Source organism: Helicoverpa zea, chromosome 7 (assembly GCF_022581195.2).
Source record: "Helicoverpa zea isolate HzStark_Cry1AcR chromosome 7, ilHelZeax1.1, whole genome shotgun sequence".
Classification (NCBI taxonomy): Eukaryota; Metazoa; Arthropoda; class Insecta; order Lepidoptera; family Noctuidae; genus Helicoverpa; species Helicoverpa zea.
In genome coordinates this window covers 6995355-7011062 of record NC_061458.1, presented here as the reverse complement: position 1 = coordinate 7011062, position 15708 = coordinate 6995355, and the positions used below count along the sequence as shown (strand labels likewise).

Here is a 15708-nt window from a genome sequence, read left to right as displayed (position 1 = left end):
AGAAAACCGCTTCCAAAGGAAGTGAAACCACGAGGCGGCTAGACACATAAAATATTGAAATATATCCATTGGCCGTGCGAGAGGGATGGCATCACCTGCCTGCAATATTTAGGACCTTAGCAAGTCTTGGCAGACATCTTAGTTTATTCTGTACTTTATTTAAGCTGAGGTTACAGTGAAATAGTTTTGCGACTGCAACGAGGCACGTCGGGTGTGGAGTGGAGGTAACTGGTATATCTACTGAATTATGGGTCTGGAAAAATGTGGTCGCATAGAGAATACAAAAATGAATTTTATTTTTGTACCTGTAAGGTATAATTTACAGTTTATCCAGTTTAGATAATAATATTTTTTTATTCGTAGTCCTGTTTTTTTTGTATGTAGCGGTTTTTCAATCTATGTAAGTCCTCCTCCTCTCAAGAATGCGTAAAGCGTTATGATCCATAATGTTAAGCCGAGTAAACAACATTGTGCAGATTTTATCCTAACTGAATGTTACTTTACTTTCGTGCTCCATTTCCCATATAGGATAAATTGGATCTCGTATCACAGTCAACATACCTACTATGGTAGTCATAAATTCCTATAATAATTTCAATTGATAAACCTAAACTTTTCCTTTTATGAATTAAATTACGTATTGTTAGTTTAGAAAACCATTTCTATTCCTTACATTGTAGCGAAGCTGTATCAAAGAGGTGAGGCAGTAAGACCATAATGCTGTACGATTTATATAAACACCGGTATACTCCTGAACGCCGATCGATTCAACGAATCATTGGCTACTTATAAATGTTGCTCTATCTTCTACGTGGGACGTAATGGCACTTCGGATCCTGACACTATTAACATTTCCTTCATAACTTCATTGCCATTTACGATACATTGACAGTTCATTCCCCCTTTTCCATATACTTGTACTGATTACACAATTGTTGGCACGCTCCAATGTTGCTACTCTTCAGGAGCTAGAGTTAACCAAACTCGGCGAAATCTCTGCCAAATATCTTTAAGTTGTTTTGTAAGAGTAACTGCGTAATAATAGTCATTCAACCTACAATATTATATTATGAAAACAATAGTAAGATTTGTGTAAGAAGTTTACTTGCCAAAGTTAGGCAATTCAAATAAAATTGATGAAGGGATTTGGACTTAGTTTTTCGATTGTTTTATGTGTACTTTGTTAGCTGATGTTCAATAAAAATTGGAAGCTGTGTCTTATTTATATAAATTATTGCTTCAAGGGTATATAGATTGGTTTTTGCTGCTTTGGTCAGCTTTAACTATCCTTAATTAAAATCACTTTGTTAGTGGTATAAAGTGTGGTAGGCCGACTTAAATAACCTTTTCATTTACACTTAAATTAACTTTACTTCAAGTCCTATCTGAAATATAATTCAGTCGATTATTCTCCCACATCAATCAACCGTCAGCCGTCAGTCCAAAATAATCGTCAGTCCAATACATTTCTGTACATTCAATGGCCAACCCAATTCTAAACTACATTAGCTAATTTTCCCATGCTAATGGCGGCGGGACTACAATAAAAATAGAATACAGGCATTGTGTAACAGATTGTCCCAAGGGATTGTACGGACTACGGACTCGGCCGAGGGAAATGGTTACTTAATAGTGCTGCGAGTTACGCTCCAGTGATCTGTCACTTACAGGACAGTACAGCAGGAATACTGCGATCAATATCCATTAAGAATCCTCGTTACGTATTTCTGCATAAAATTATATAGCCTGCGGTGCAGTGGTACCTACCTACCTCTAGTACCTTATAATTTATGTGCTGTATCCAAATCCATACCTACAAACTTTGTATTTCACCCTTCCAACACTGATTCCAATAAAGAAATATTTATTCTATCCGAAATGTTTTGCTACCGTACCATCTTGAACAAGATATTGGCAAACAAACGAAACTACCTAGACCTGTACAAGATACTATTTGAGGATCAATGTTTCTGTTCAAATATTATTTTCCGTGAAAATAGTGAAGTCTTATTGCACTAAGCCGGCACGGGAATTGCTGCCAAATTGCTTCGCGTTGCCTTACACGCGTCATTTACCCGCTTGTACCAGCCTGAAAGAGACTAAGCGAAAAGATTAAGCGTTTAGAAGCGTTACGATGAACATTGCTCGTAAGATGTCGTGAATGTCACTTGAGAATAGGAACATTTATTTTCGAGTAGACTGTTCGGAACGGGACTAGATGTTTGATATATGTGTTTAATGCTAACATATCTACGTGAGATTCTTGATGCTAAACCATTTAAACCATACTATAGTTAACAAACAGATTGCAATGTTATGCTGCAGTGTACGTGGGGTCGAGTGATGACGAATTTATTAACAAAGTCAGAGGACTACTTGGGATAGTAATTCTGTACCCGATTTCCTGTAGTTGTGTCCAATAATCGAATAGCCTTTTAGAACTTGAGAATACAGGAATGCAGATGCCTCTTCGAAATTGACGGCCGTATTTAGCAGAAATTCTGTATGTTAGACATTATGTTTACAGTGTAGGTTTGTATCCAAACGTAAGAGTTACTAAGTTATTGCCTATGTTATTATCCCGTGTATGGTATCATAACTTTGGCATTCATAGTATAATGATTGCGTTTAACAACAATGCGGGGTGACAAAGCATTCACAGCTCCACAATATGACGTAATTACCGTCACACAACCGCTTACGCTTTTGACTAATTAGTAAAGACGTTCAAGGACCGTACTAGCAACAATGGGCCGGATATGCGCCTCGACGCCGCTTCCTACCGTTTCCAAGAATTCATCGGACCTCTCACCTCTCCCTCATTACTCAAACGTCTAAAAGAGAAGGATTACTTGTCAGGTAGATGGCTAATTAAATTTTATGCCTTTAAACGATTCGATGTAAAGTGAATCGATTCAATACGGATATCGGCTGTAAAATTTCCTAATGTCCGACGTTTAATTAAAGGGCATGTTTCCATCCGTGGACATACATATACCATACCTATCTACTATGACCAGTAGTTACCTATTCATAGCCCTGTACGCGAGCACCTTATTTTTTATAATAGCTTCGCTTTTTTGCGCAAATTGCATAGTGTGGCAAATTAATACGTCTTTGTCGGCACTGTGTGTTTTTCATGCATAATTTTTGTTCACTTTTATTTTGTTTGACGTTTTCCTTTCTTCTACTTTTTGTCGGTTTATAAAAGAATAATGGATGTGTGTTTACTAAAGCAGCTAAGTATTTTTGTGAGACATCCACTTCGTGAACAGGCGATACAATATTTAGGTTACCCAGTTTCTATTGTGAGCAGAAAATATTTTTATAAGCACGTTCCACGCAAATAGAGAAAAACTTTTTCTCTTTAATAATACGTGATTATCCTGCTGTGGTTAATATTTATTCGTTCAATTCTCTTGTTATTTCACCCGCTGTCCAAATCGTGGTCCCCCACATCGCGCCAGACAGCTTCATTAGCTCTCGTGTGACGCAAATTGCGTGAACAAAAGATACAAAGGAAGTTGTTGTGATACTAACGATTGCTGAATTGACAGCCGCCAGGAGGGTCCATGAGTGCCTGCGAAGCTTGCAAAAATATGCTGGTAATTCTCTGTCATTATAATAACATTGTTTTAAAATATGATCTCAATTATTTTGAGAAAGAAACATTTGCAATTTAAAACAGTCAAAAATGAATGATTATTATATTCTCTTAATAACTCTAGTATTTATTTTTTATGCAAGTACACATGTGTTATCTATCAATCTCATCAAAATTCTTGAAAAGTTTTTTTAATCTTAGTTAATTTATAATTGAAGTATCACTAAAATTGTTGAGGAAATAACATGATTATCGTATTCCGACGTGTAAAATTCACATCAATTTCCCGCGATAGGAAAATTCTTTTCATTCAGACTAAGCTATAGACTGTCCCCCGCATCACGCCCCACAAGTCAACTATAGAAGCGATGTGAGCTCAATCAAACCCACGGCAACAACCACTAAGGCCTTCATTAAACTTAAAGATTGTGAACAACCGACGCAGGCGTGGGCTAAGGCACGCTTTGCATGTGAAATGCATTTTAGTCGAGCCACGCGTGCCACTGGCGTTATACGAACGCACGATGCATCTGTACCTACGTATCATGTGCGTAAATGGCTATGGGAGTCTTGTTAGAGAGGTTCACTCCGTAATTGTATCGTGCACGTGCTGCAAGACTTCACAGGGTTTCTAAATCCTACTACGGCATTATCTGGTGCTCGTATTTTGGGTGTTCGCTTTGAAGTTTTAGTCAGCTGAAATTCACGTCACGAAAATTTATGCTAGCTCGCCGATCGGGCTAATAGAGATTGGTGACTTTATTACTTAGGGTCAACAATACCCCTGGGTAAAATATTGAGTAATTTTTTTTTCCAGCTGTTTTTATTTAGTTTTATAACTTTATCAGGGCCTCCATTAAGCATAGTAATTACTTTATGCTTAATGAAGGATCTGATTAATAGTTTTATTTCAAATCCACGGCACGCTAGAGGGCTATGGTATTATTTTGAACTATAATTATCATTATAACGTGACATCTCCTGTTACGGTTCTTGTGCGTGTTTGTCGTACTATTAGGTAATCAAGCTAGCAGGTGGGTTTTACGCTACTTTGCTTCAAAAAATAATTTGACAATTAACTGTCACGCGTATGAACGTTTGAAGTAAAGGTTGTTTAGAAGCACATTCTATTTAAAAAAGTATTAGGTATGTATAACGTGTAGAACTTAATAATAGTTTACCTACTTAAATATTTTAACATCGTGGGCCAAATTACCAACAAATAATTTAGTAAAAAAAATATCGAATGATAAAACTAAACATAGATCAAGACCGCCGTAAATCAAAACAAACAATACGAGACACAACATAATATTTTATTCATAACACAGAAATACACGGACTCAACTACATTGACTAATGAGTTATTACACGTAATACTACTATTAAATAAGGTACAGTTGCTTAATAATGCACAAAAGACATCATCAATTACAGTCGCGTTCTAGCGTACCAAGTGTCTCTTTGATCTTACTACAAAAGGGATAGTTATGTGTGTTCGTCTACGCATCCTATGGTCCAAGATTAGGGGACGAGGCGATTAGAAACGTGTCGTGAGGGGTCCACTGTCAAAATACTGCGTAATCATTCATTTCACGCATGTGATGTTAATTTACTATGTTCACGTGAAAACTGGACATGTCTTGATAGATAATGCTACTTATATTGACTATAAAACTATTTTAATTTCGTAATCAATTACGAAGAGACAGTTACTGTCAGGATTTGCGTTACACACGCTGTACCACAGCATATTTTGGTTTAAAGCCAGTCGACGACAGCGGCCATAAAGCCAGTTAACAGCCAAATTATCACTCCATGTATTTTCCAAAGAAATACTGTGAACATTCGCGCTTTAAGTTTATAGCTTGTGGTATATTAATAACAAGCCAGCATGCCTACCAGGATCAATAGAGCATCAAAGTAAATGACAATGAATGGGCAGCTGGGAACCTCGTGATGCTACGAGGTATATGTTTCATCAAATTTATGTTGCTCATGTGCTCCTAAATGCGCACTTTAGGAAATTATGTGTTTGCATTTCTGTTGGACAGTTCACGATGGATGGGAGTAATAACAGTAATTGATATGGTTTTTGTCATCACCGCCGTTTTTTGGCCATGTATTTTTTTTTCATAATTTACTATCATTACGGTTACGTACAAAAAAGACAGTATAATAATTCAAAACAATCATCATCTAGCCCGATACAAAAAGAGCTTTAGAAAAAGTTAAGTTAAAGTCATTTTCACAATTTCAATATCAGAACCCCCGAACTAAGTACCAATCATTATTTATGACAAAATTAACTTGTTAACATATACGCTAAAATTGATTGAAAATAGGGTTCAATCAGAGCATACTGTACGCAGGAAACGGCCCGTATGTGCGTCGATGTTCGCATATAACGACGGTAATATTGGCAAAATTAACACGCCCCAGCGTGAAATCACATAGTGCTGGAACATCGATACGCAATTTACTGTCGGAAATGCTACGTAATGGCGTACTTAGTGGTACGTGTCGTACTACGAATACGTAAACTTGTTATTTCACATCTGCGTGGTAGTGCTTCGGATTAACTTTTGAAATTATAATGTAGATTGGTCGTGATATTGTTATGGGACTTTATGATTTCCGACTATGATAGTTTTAGTGGGTAAAGACAAGATGTATTTATTGGATAAGATTGTTATTGAAGATTTATGAAGTGTATGTTTGTATTAAATTAACACACACGCGCTGATGCAACGGATTGTTTTAATGAAATCAGAATCATCATTAGGCTCTAAATCTACATATGATTTAATCTTTAAAGAAGTGTTCATAAAATAAACTAGGTTTTAAATAAATAGCAAAATGATGATAATAATTTAGAATTAATAAATAAATAAATAAATAAGAATTGAAATAACTAATACCTAGAAGTATAAACACTGACCTTTGAAACTTTAGTTTAACTTTGGAACTATTTAAATCTTCCCAAGTTTACTCAAGAACTTCGAAGTCCACGTTAAATTAAAAAGCAATTTTCATATTTCGTTGGGTACACAATTAAAGTAAAAATAAAAGGCCATTTTGAAACTCCACAGTCACCTTTACAAAAGGTGTTTCAGAATTAAAATCTCATTACGTAAAAGCATCAAAATGACGTCCAATTTGGGTGAATTTCGGATGAAACAATGGCAGCTGTCACCCTTCGTGTTGGTCATCAAATGTTTTTTTTTTTCACCCACTGGCTGTCAAAGTTTACTAATGTCACTTTTCAATCAATAAGTCCGCACAGTTATACCAAACCCATTCAGAAAATGCTTCGATTTTATTCGGTTCGAGAAAAGAGAATAAGAAACATCAAGCTTACATTACCAAAGTAATAATTAACATATCCATTCCAATACATGATTAGTTTGTTTATTTATTCAACACCAAAATCTCAACAGTAATGGTAGAATCTTTACTCAGCAGTATCTTAATGACTGTACCGACCAAATTACCATTAATACCCGTCCGGTAGCAACATAATGATGTCCAACTTGGAAACCCTATCATATCCACGAGCACTTCGTCACGAAATATATAAAGTATGAGGAAAAAAGAGTACGTATTATTCTGGAATGAATTTCTAACAGGCTTAGCTTGAAAATAGAAAAGGCATTACCTACATTACGAGTATTACTTTGCGTGTTGAGAGGCTTAAAAACGCTGCTCAACATTTTTACGTCCAAGTGAGTAGGCGAGGTTACTTTCGCGAAAGAAGGCTACGGTTATGACTGAAATTCCTATGCCTTATTCATAAGTTTTTAGCGTATCAAAAACCTTTTTACGACATCGCTATCTTAGTTTTTATTTATATCATAGTGTGCGACGTTTCACTGACATTATCGTGAGTAAGCTACAGAAAATGTATTCAGGAAAATTTTTAATGGTGTATAGAGGCAAGAACACATAGAATAAGGACTGAAATAATTATGACTGACACTTAAGAACCATAAATATTCCCACAGAGCCCTAAAAGAAGACATAGTGAGTCGACCATCATAACAGCATTATATCAAACAAAAAAGCGCGCTAAGTGAGGGATCACACTCAAGGACAACTGCCCTCACCTTAATATGGAAGTACGTATCCATTTAAAGCTGGAGTCACAATCCTTAGGACGAGCTTCCCACACTACTAAACAATCATAATAATTGCTCCTACAGTTTTTTGTCCGGCCACTAATCGCGGCACATAAAATATTTTGACGTGACGATAAGGACTAAAGGGGCCGAACTTGGCTTATCTTATCGGTCCTGAGTGTTGGGTCACTAATGACCGGCTGCCCTACCGCCCTTTACTTATATACTTCCGAAGGCAATGACAACTTCATTATTGAAGGTGAAAACTGGTTATTTACATGTAGAAGTAGTTCCACTAGTAACTTTAATGTCAAAGCATCATTTATTTATGAAAGTAATTATTATAATTACTGCCTCAAAAGCCTAGTTACCCACTCATTCAAACTAAAGGCAAAGGCATAGGTGCCTACATTATTTCGCTCCAATATTTTATATTTAGTTTGTTTTACATTTATAAAATAACTCTCATGTATCATGAATATTTACTGAATGAAACATATATGAAAAAAATACACACAAAAATAAACCAACCGCAACCAGAACCACGGTCCAATAAGGAACAATAAATTAATAGTAATACAGCGAACAAAATAAAGTTGTAGATAATCTTCAAGGGAGAAGGTATTTTCCGACGAGATTCAGGATTCGTGCAGCGTAAGTCGGTCGGCTGACATGTGATTTATTCCTTTTATCTTAGAGAAGTCGGCTTTTCATCTGAGATAAGACCGTACCTACGTAAATCAAAGCCGTGTGTGATTGTTCGAGCGATGAAAATTGTAATGCAGCTTAGTATTTCGCCGACGGAATGCTCAGTAGACTATTCTAATTTGGTTTCCGACTTATTTGTGGTGGCAGTGTGGCGGTTGCGTTTGTCTTTAGAATGGCAATACTGGCTATTATATTTGCGTCGCTGCTGCATACAGTCTGCCATTAATTCAATGTGAATTGTGACAATGATACGACAGCTGGAGAGTTTCGATTTAATTAATTAAGCGGGAAGACTTATTGCAGTCATTATTTTAAAATTCAATGATGTCAACAGTACTTTGGGTATAAAATCTTGGTTGAACTCATAAAAATAAACTTGATTTAGGAATAAATTCATCTGAGACACGCTTGGTAAATAATGATTTAAGTAGGTACTTATCGTTAGCTCCAAACATATATATCCTGAACAATACCTATAGAGGACCTCTTAGTATAATCACAAGGAAAAAACATCATACTTGACCTTATCTAAAAGCTGCACTTTACCGATAGTTTCATAAAAATTACTAAACTTTCAACAAAAGCCACTTTAGTGGTTGGTACGTTGAGTAGAGGCAAACTCCCACGGGAATGGCAGTGACTAATATTCCAGTGGAATAGTGTTTTTTTGTAGAATATTGAAAAGACTGAGAATAACTTGATAATGCAGTTTGTAGAATTGAGCGACAAAAGTTAAGAGCATTAAAAAAAACCTTGTGATAAATACGGATAAAACAGTTTCTGGAGAAAAATATGTAAGGACTAATTAATTGAAACACTTTTTCGTGACTATAGATTTACCACAAAAGTTTGGATAATAAGACGTAAAGCTTCTAATAACTGTATCGAAATATAAACAAAAGACAAGCACGCTCATACCCCCATAAAACGCCAATTAGTACACAGTTTCCGTGTTCTAATAAATCTCATAATCTCAACACGTTATCACAAAAGAGCCGAAAGACTTTACTGAGCCATTTAATTTATTATATCAATTAAGAAATTCTTCACACGCCCTATTACAATTATACGAATGGGTTATCCTTTCAACGCTCATTTTTTAATTCTTAGCATTGTAAAAATCGCATTAGATTATAAAATGGTCTTGCAAGGGCAATCTTTTAAACACATTACCTTTTTATTTGTGTGAGCGTGCTGGATGTTTCAACATATACGTTATTCTATGTTAAAGTTATATAAGTAATTCCTGACATGTAATATGTAAGCCATTGATTGCTTCACGTGACTGACACCCACGATTTGAGGCATCCCGCGAGGCAAACATTTTTATAGACAGTAAAAACGGCTTTTATAACCTCTAAAACTAAGGAAATTATGACTTTAAATAGTTTTTATACAAACAAAATTACCTTAAAACCACTTTATACAGATTATTACATTGTATTTTATTAATAGAAATATAAGATGTTCTATAATTTAAAGCGTAATAAACTGGGATTAGTGTCAAATATCGAGTTGATCACCAATCACTTCGCAGATAAAGTGTCCTTTTCTCCCATCCATTACCTTCGTTAGCCATTTAATAATATTAACGGAACGGGGTTGTAAATAACTCAATATTAATTGTGTAATATGATAAAATTATAAATTATGACAGATTTCTACTGAACACCGGCCGCTGTGGAGGCACAATAATGGCTTTTATTCATAGCTCCTTTCGTCTGTGCAGTTACAGAACACAATTTGAAGAAATCAGAATTTATTATCAAACTCGGCGAAATAAGAAAAACAGAATACAAAATGGTTCTGAGGTAAAATTAAGACTATCATAAATAACTGCTAATCATCATACATATTCAAAATGTTTTTCAACGTTAATTAGAATACCAATACAGTAAATTATTTCGGTGTCTAAGAACATTTCTGGACATATATTTCACTATAATTCCTGAACAAAGTGATCAAAATTGACATTCCAATTTTGTTGTCAACACACTACTAGACAATTATTATTGTGTCAATTAGAAGCCCAAATGCTTTCCCATCAACAAGTTTACCATATGAAACTATAAACAGACATAGATAAAGTCATGATAAAAGCTCCATTTAGGAGATATAAACACACATACACACAAACTGTATTAAATACATCAAAAATTTTAGAGTCCAGTCTCACAAGTTTCGTTTTAACAGCAATCATGTGCGGTATCGTCTCATCACAATTACCTATGTCATTTGAGTTTGTTTATTAGAAAGTTAAGACGAACTAATTCAACGTCACATTAAGTAGATGGAGCGTTGACGTCTATATACGATACACTTTTTACGAGTTCCCAGTATGGAATTTATTACGTTTGTCACTTGGGAACAGTAAAATCAAGTGTGTTTTACTCAAACACAGATTGAAACTGAACACGTTTACGATAACTTTGAAGATAATTTATTGGATAGGCGATGACAGTATAATTTCAACTAACAATCATATAAAAATCAAACAAAAACGAATAGGTAGGTATTTACAAATATTTTGAAATGTTTTGATCTAACGATAAAATTTATAAATTCCAATATAATAAGGCGATCAAAAAAATTATCGATGAAACGTGAACAATAAAATCCGTTTCTTGTAAATGGATACACCAAAGGATGAATAAGAATTCATCAATACAAATACACTTAGCTAGGAGAGGTTCCGTAAGTGATATCATGTTGACTCGCAATAGAGAGGGCCTACAGCTTGTTTGCTCCTGCCACAATCTCAGTTTGGTAATAAGATGCGACACATGTATTATCCCGATTAAATCCCCTTGGAAGGGGCTTAGATGTAGTGGTGTCTGTAGGTGACATGTCTTCAAACGTTAGTGGTGCATCCCTAATATTGATAGAATATTGTCCCATCCTACGCCGAAAATAATAATGTGTTCTGGTTTTTTATCGCGAACAAAATAAATGAATGATTTATGTACATTTCTCATTTCCATATTTAATATGGGAAAATGTAATGAAACCTCTTCCATAATAATCATATCCGCAATATTTCCCAACTCCAATAATAATTACCAACAAAAACCCTTCAACACGAACATCAGTTCCGATTCCTATCGATATCGGCATCCGGATCGACGAATCGACAGTTGGCACGTCGCCCGGCCGTACCGCACTATTCGATGATTGATCGGTCGGCTTCCCGCCTGAGCTTGTCAAGGCGAAGAATAACATTGTTACGGCCCTTGTAAACGTCTCACTGCCGCGAAATCCTCTTAAAGCAGTGACTGACTACGAAAATAGAACCGGAATTGTATTATTAATATTTTACAGGAGCAAACTCGTACGTGGGCGGCAATGCAAAGAGAATACAGAAAGGATTGGATTTGAAATTTAAAAATGTATACGTTTTTTCATTGTTGCGTATTTTAGTCCGCGTTTGGATTAGCAATTGTAATTGATGTGGTGCCCGTACACGTCATACCGTGAGGCTATTCCACATGTGTCGTTTTAATTTTCAAATCAAAATAACCGATTGAAAAAGCTGCCTATAATTGAATTGGCTTTGTTTGCTAAATCTTTTAAACTAAAAGTGCGTCACCGTTGTTTGTGGTTATCATAATATTTGTCACGCTAACATCAAAAGTAATCAAATATAATCTATGTTGACAGCAAACATCGCTCCCCAAAATGAGCTTCATCCGTTTTATACAGTCTAATAAAACGTGGTCGCAAACAAAATAATGGATGTAATAAAGTAAGTTCGACAAACTGCTTAGCATAATGGCCTATGATCCTTTAATGGACAATGCGAATGGACGGAAGCTAAGATGTGAGAACAAAAAGAAACTGTAAATGTGGACCACCGACCTAGCGGTGGACTTCAAAGGACATTCCCGAGCGTGTATAATCAAAGGCCGAGGATTTACAAGCGCTGGAAACGTTTAACGGGATTTAATTACCTACAATATTAGTTATGACATATTTTTATCAACGAAATATGGAATCACATTATTTATTGACAGGTTAAAATTTTCAAAGACATAATTGGAATTTAGGATAAACTTTTTATGCTTGCGATGCCAGAGAAGTTATTTTAAGATTTTAGTACAACCTTTATTTTAATTCAAATAACTTAGATATCCTGCAAAAATGTTCATTGATATATATCCAAGTCATAATCCTCGCACACAAAAGCTTCAATTTACATGGTAATGCATTTCCCGCTTTACTTCCATCAAGCGCACTTCGTTACTGTTCCCAGTTAAATGCACGCAGCAATTATTTCTCTAACACATCTAGGGAACTCGCATCTTTGTATACTTACACACATTTTAGAAGGGACCATCAAAGGGCACAGGACTTACTCTTCAACCGTATTCATTGAAACTCCCCAAGGAAAGCTTACCTGAAACAAACATATGAATGGTTAATATTTTTGTTAGGATATTCTAAATATGAAGAAGGAAAATCAGTTTCAGCCTAAATATCTATACATATAATAAAATGATAGGAAAGTCAAAACTGTACATTGAATATTTTTTTAAAAGAATACTTGGGGGGTGATCTATTATCGATTCTGAACCCAAATATATAGTTTTTAGAATTTTTGTCTGTTTGTCTGTATGTCTGTTTGTCTGTATGTTTGGTCTCACTGAACTCGAAAAGTACTGCATAGATTTAAATTAAATTTTGCATGAATATTACCTGGGAGTCGGTTCAACATATAGGATATATATTATCACGCTATCACCTACGGGGGATGAGCAATGAACGATAATTTCTGTTAACGTTTCTGCAACAGCGGGTGCAATAATGACACATATTTGAATGTTGAACTTTGTAAGTTTATCGGCCTATTATCAATCTTTACATAGAAAATAACGCTTTTATAAGGAACTTTAGCAAAAAACTGAATTTAAAGAAATGATATCCTAAAATTATAGATGAAGAAAATCATGCAGAAACAGATGTGCCATAAAACTGGTAGTAGGTAAAATATCAATGAAAACAGACTTCACTTTGTCATGGTATGTTCTTACTTTCAAGAAAAAATTATATGACAACGTGTGTATTTCGCTACTATAAAAACACTACAAGAAATATCAGCGCATCATCAGGGACATTTTTATAATTCTTTCACCATTAGAAAGCTACATTATCTGCGAGTAACATAGGGTATATTTTATCCCGGTGCGGGCAGTAGTTCCCATGGGAAGCGGTACCCACGTCCCGAAGAAATTATGAACTTCCCCACATTCTTAAAAAGTCTACATATGTTGTTCTGACATAATATTATCCATTCATTTCATCCAATAACAAACATGCATCACACTGAAAGTGCATTGCGAGTCTAAGATTTTATTATTATAAAAAAAAACATTGTAATTAATATTCAAACATCCTTAAAAATAAGTTCCTGGTTTGAATATTTTACATTATTTTGAATTCACTTACATATAAATAGAAGGTCCTTATTAATATACTTTTTGAGTAATGAAGAATGTAGGCAAAATACGACCGAAAACATTGTGTCACTTCTAAAATTAACATCAATGGGAATAACTACCTGTCACAATACGTCAACAAGATGTCAACAGAAGACAAGAGTTCGTTCGTTCTGAAAACGTACAAATTACGCGTCGCAGGCTAGAGACATACTTGCTTTCAACTTCTGATCACAAATCATCGAGCTAAGAATTATATCACAAATACACCGTTTACAATAATAATTACGAACAGTCACAGTCAGACCCATGGACTGAGTCTAAAAAAACACCTGATATAGCTACGTTTATATCATTTATATTATTCAGTTAAAAAGACAGAATTACTATCAAACGTGTTTTCGCTAAATGTTCTATTAGTTTTTGCAAATATACATTCCCAACTCTGATCTCATGGAGGTGGCGCCCGGGTGTCACCACTGTGCGGACTGTGCGACCTATCGCACCCGGCCCTGGTTTAAGCCATGGTCTGAGGCGAGAAGAAATGGGATGACAAAGAATGAGGCGGCGGAGCGACTGAAAATTCCCAACTCTCATCCCAGCCACTGCGGTAAGACACCACGAAAGCCGGATGTCGAGAGACGACTCCCGGCCACCGTAGGCGTGAGCGATTAGTTTTGAGTGGGTCATCGACCTTCCTGCTTCTAGGAGACCCGTTATTTTACGCGCCCCTCAAGGAGATTCAGCAAACCCCTGTGAGGCCCACTAGGGCCAAACCCTGACACTCCCTCACGCTGCTCAAACTGATGGCTGAGAATTACGTAACTTTCCAGGATGCCATGCAACGTGTTGCAAATGCCCAGGCCTTTGGGAGCTTGGTAAGCCTTTTCTCCACCTTAACTTGAGTTTTGTGGTACAAGAACAAATTAGAATAGTAATGAATTAGGTCACCTTCATCACGTATTTGCCAACTCTTAATGTTCATCATGCACACCCGCTTCTCTAACTTTATTGAAGGATCACTAAAATTGCTTCAGTTAGTTTAACTACGCTACTATAGCCCGTTGTCAAACCTTTTAATATCAATTCTGTAGAAGTGTGAATATCGAATGTGTAATATATCGAATTTCCGTTTGTGCATTGCACAAAAACCAACGTTATGATTTTCAAAAGAGTTGGCCGGCTAAGAATGAGGGTTTTCGATATTTTTTCTGCCGCCAGGCGGCGCTTCGTATGCGTAAGGTCCAAACAGCTGTCAAATAGTATGGAATTGTAGGTGCCGAACTTATTGTTTATTGAAATTCTGTTATATTGGAAGTGTTATTGATTTTATTATGGACTACGGTCAGAATAAGGTTTCCGAACTAAAAATTGAGCTAAGAGAGAGGGTGCAAAAGTCACTGGTACTAAGGAAAAGCTTGTTGAAAAATTTGTTAACACAATATGATTTAGTTTTTTTTATTTACTCAACCGCAATAGTAAAACAATAATGCAGTGCTTTAATTATAAAATAAAAAAACCACTAAAATCGTTCACTATTCATAGTAAAGATAAGCACTTTGACAGTTACCTGGACCTGACGACTCGGTGCTGCCACCTCGTGGACGCCATTTTCGAAAACCCTCATTATATTCATCGTTGGTTAATTGAATACATTTTCAGAAACCACAATAACAGTAGATTTTCTCGAGGCGATCAAGTCAGTTCTGGTCTGTTCGCTCATCAGATCTTTGAAAGCGGTTCGATGATAATATACTGTTGTCCTGTTTATCTACGTGTGACACATAATATGGTATTTAAACGTCCTCCGCAAGAGAGCGAACGTTTGTGCTATTTATAAAGACGA

At 35.8% G+C, this 15708-nt stretch overlaps 1 protein-coding gene across 5 annotated transcripts in view; it reads right to left on the bottom strand.

The window, feature by feature from the left end:
* Positions 1-15708, bottom strand: part of LOC124631829 — a 117350-nt gene that overhangs the window by 41042 nt on the left and 60600 nt on the right. The window lies entirely within an intron of this gene.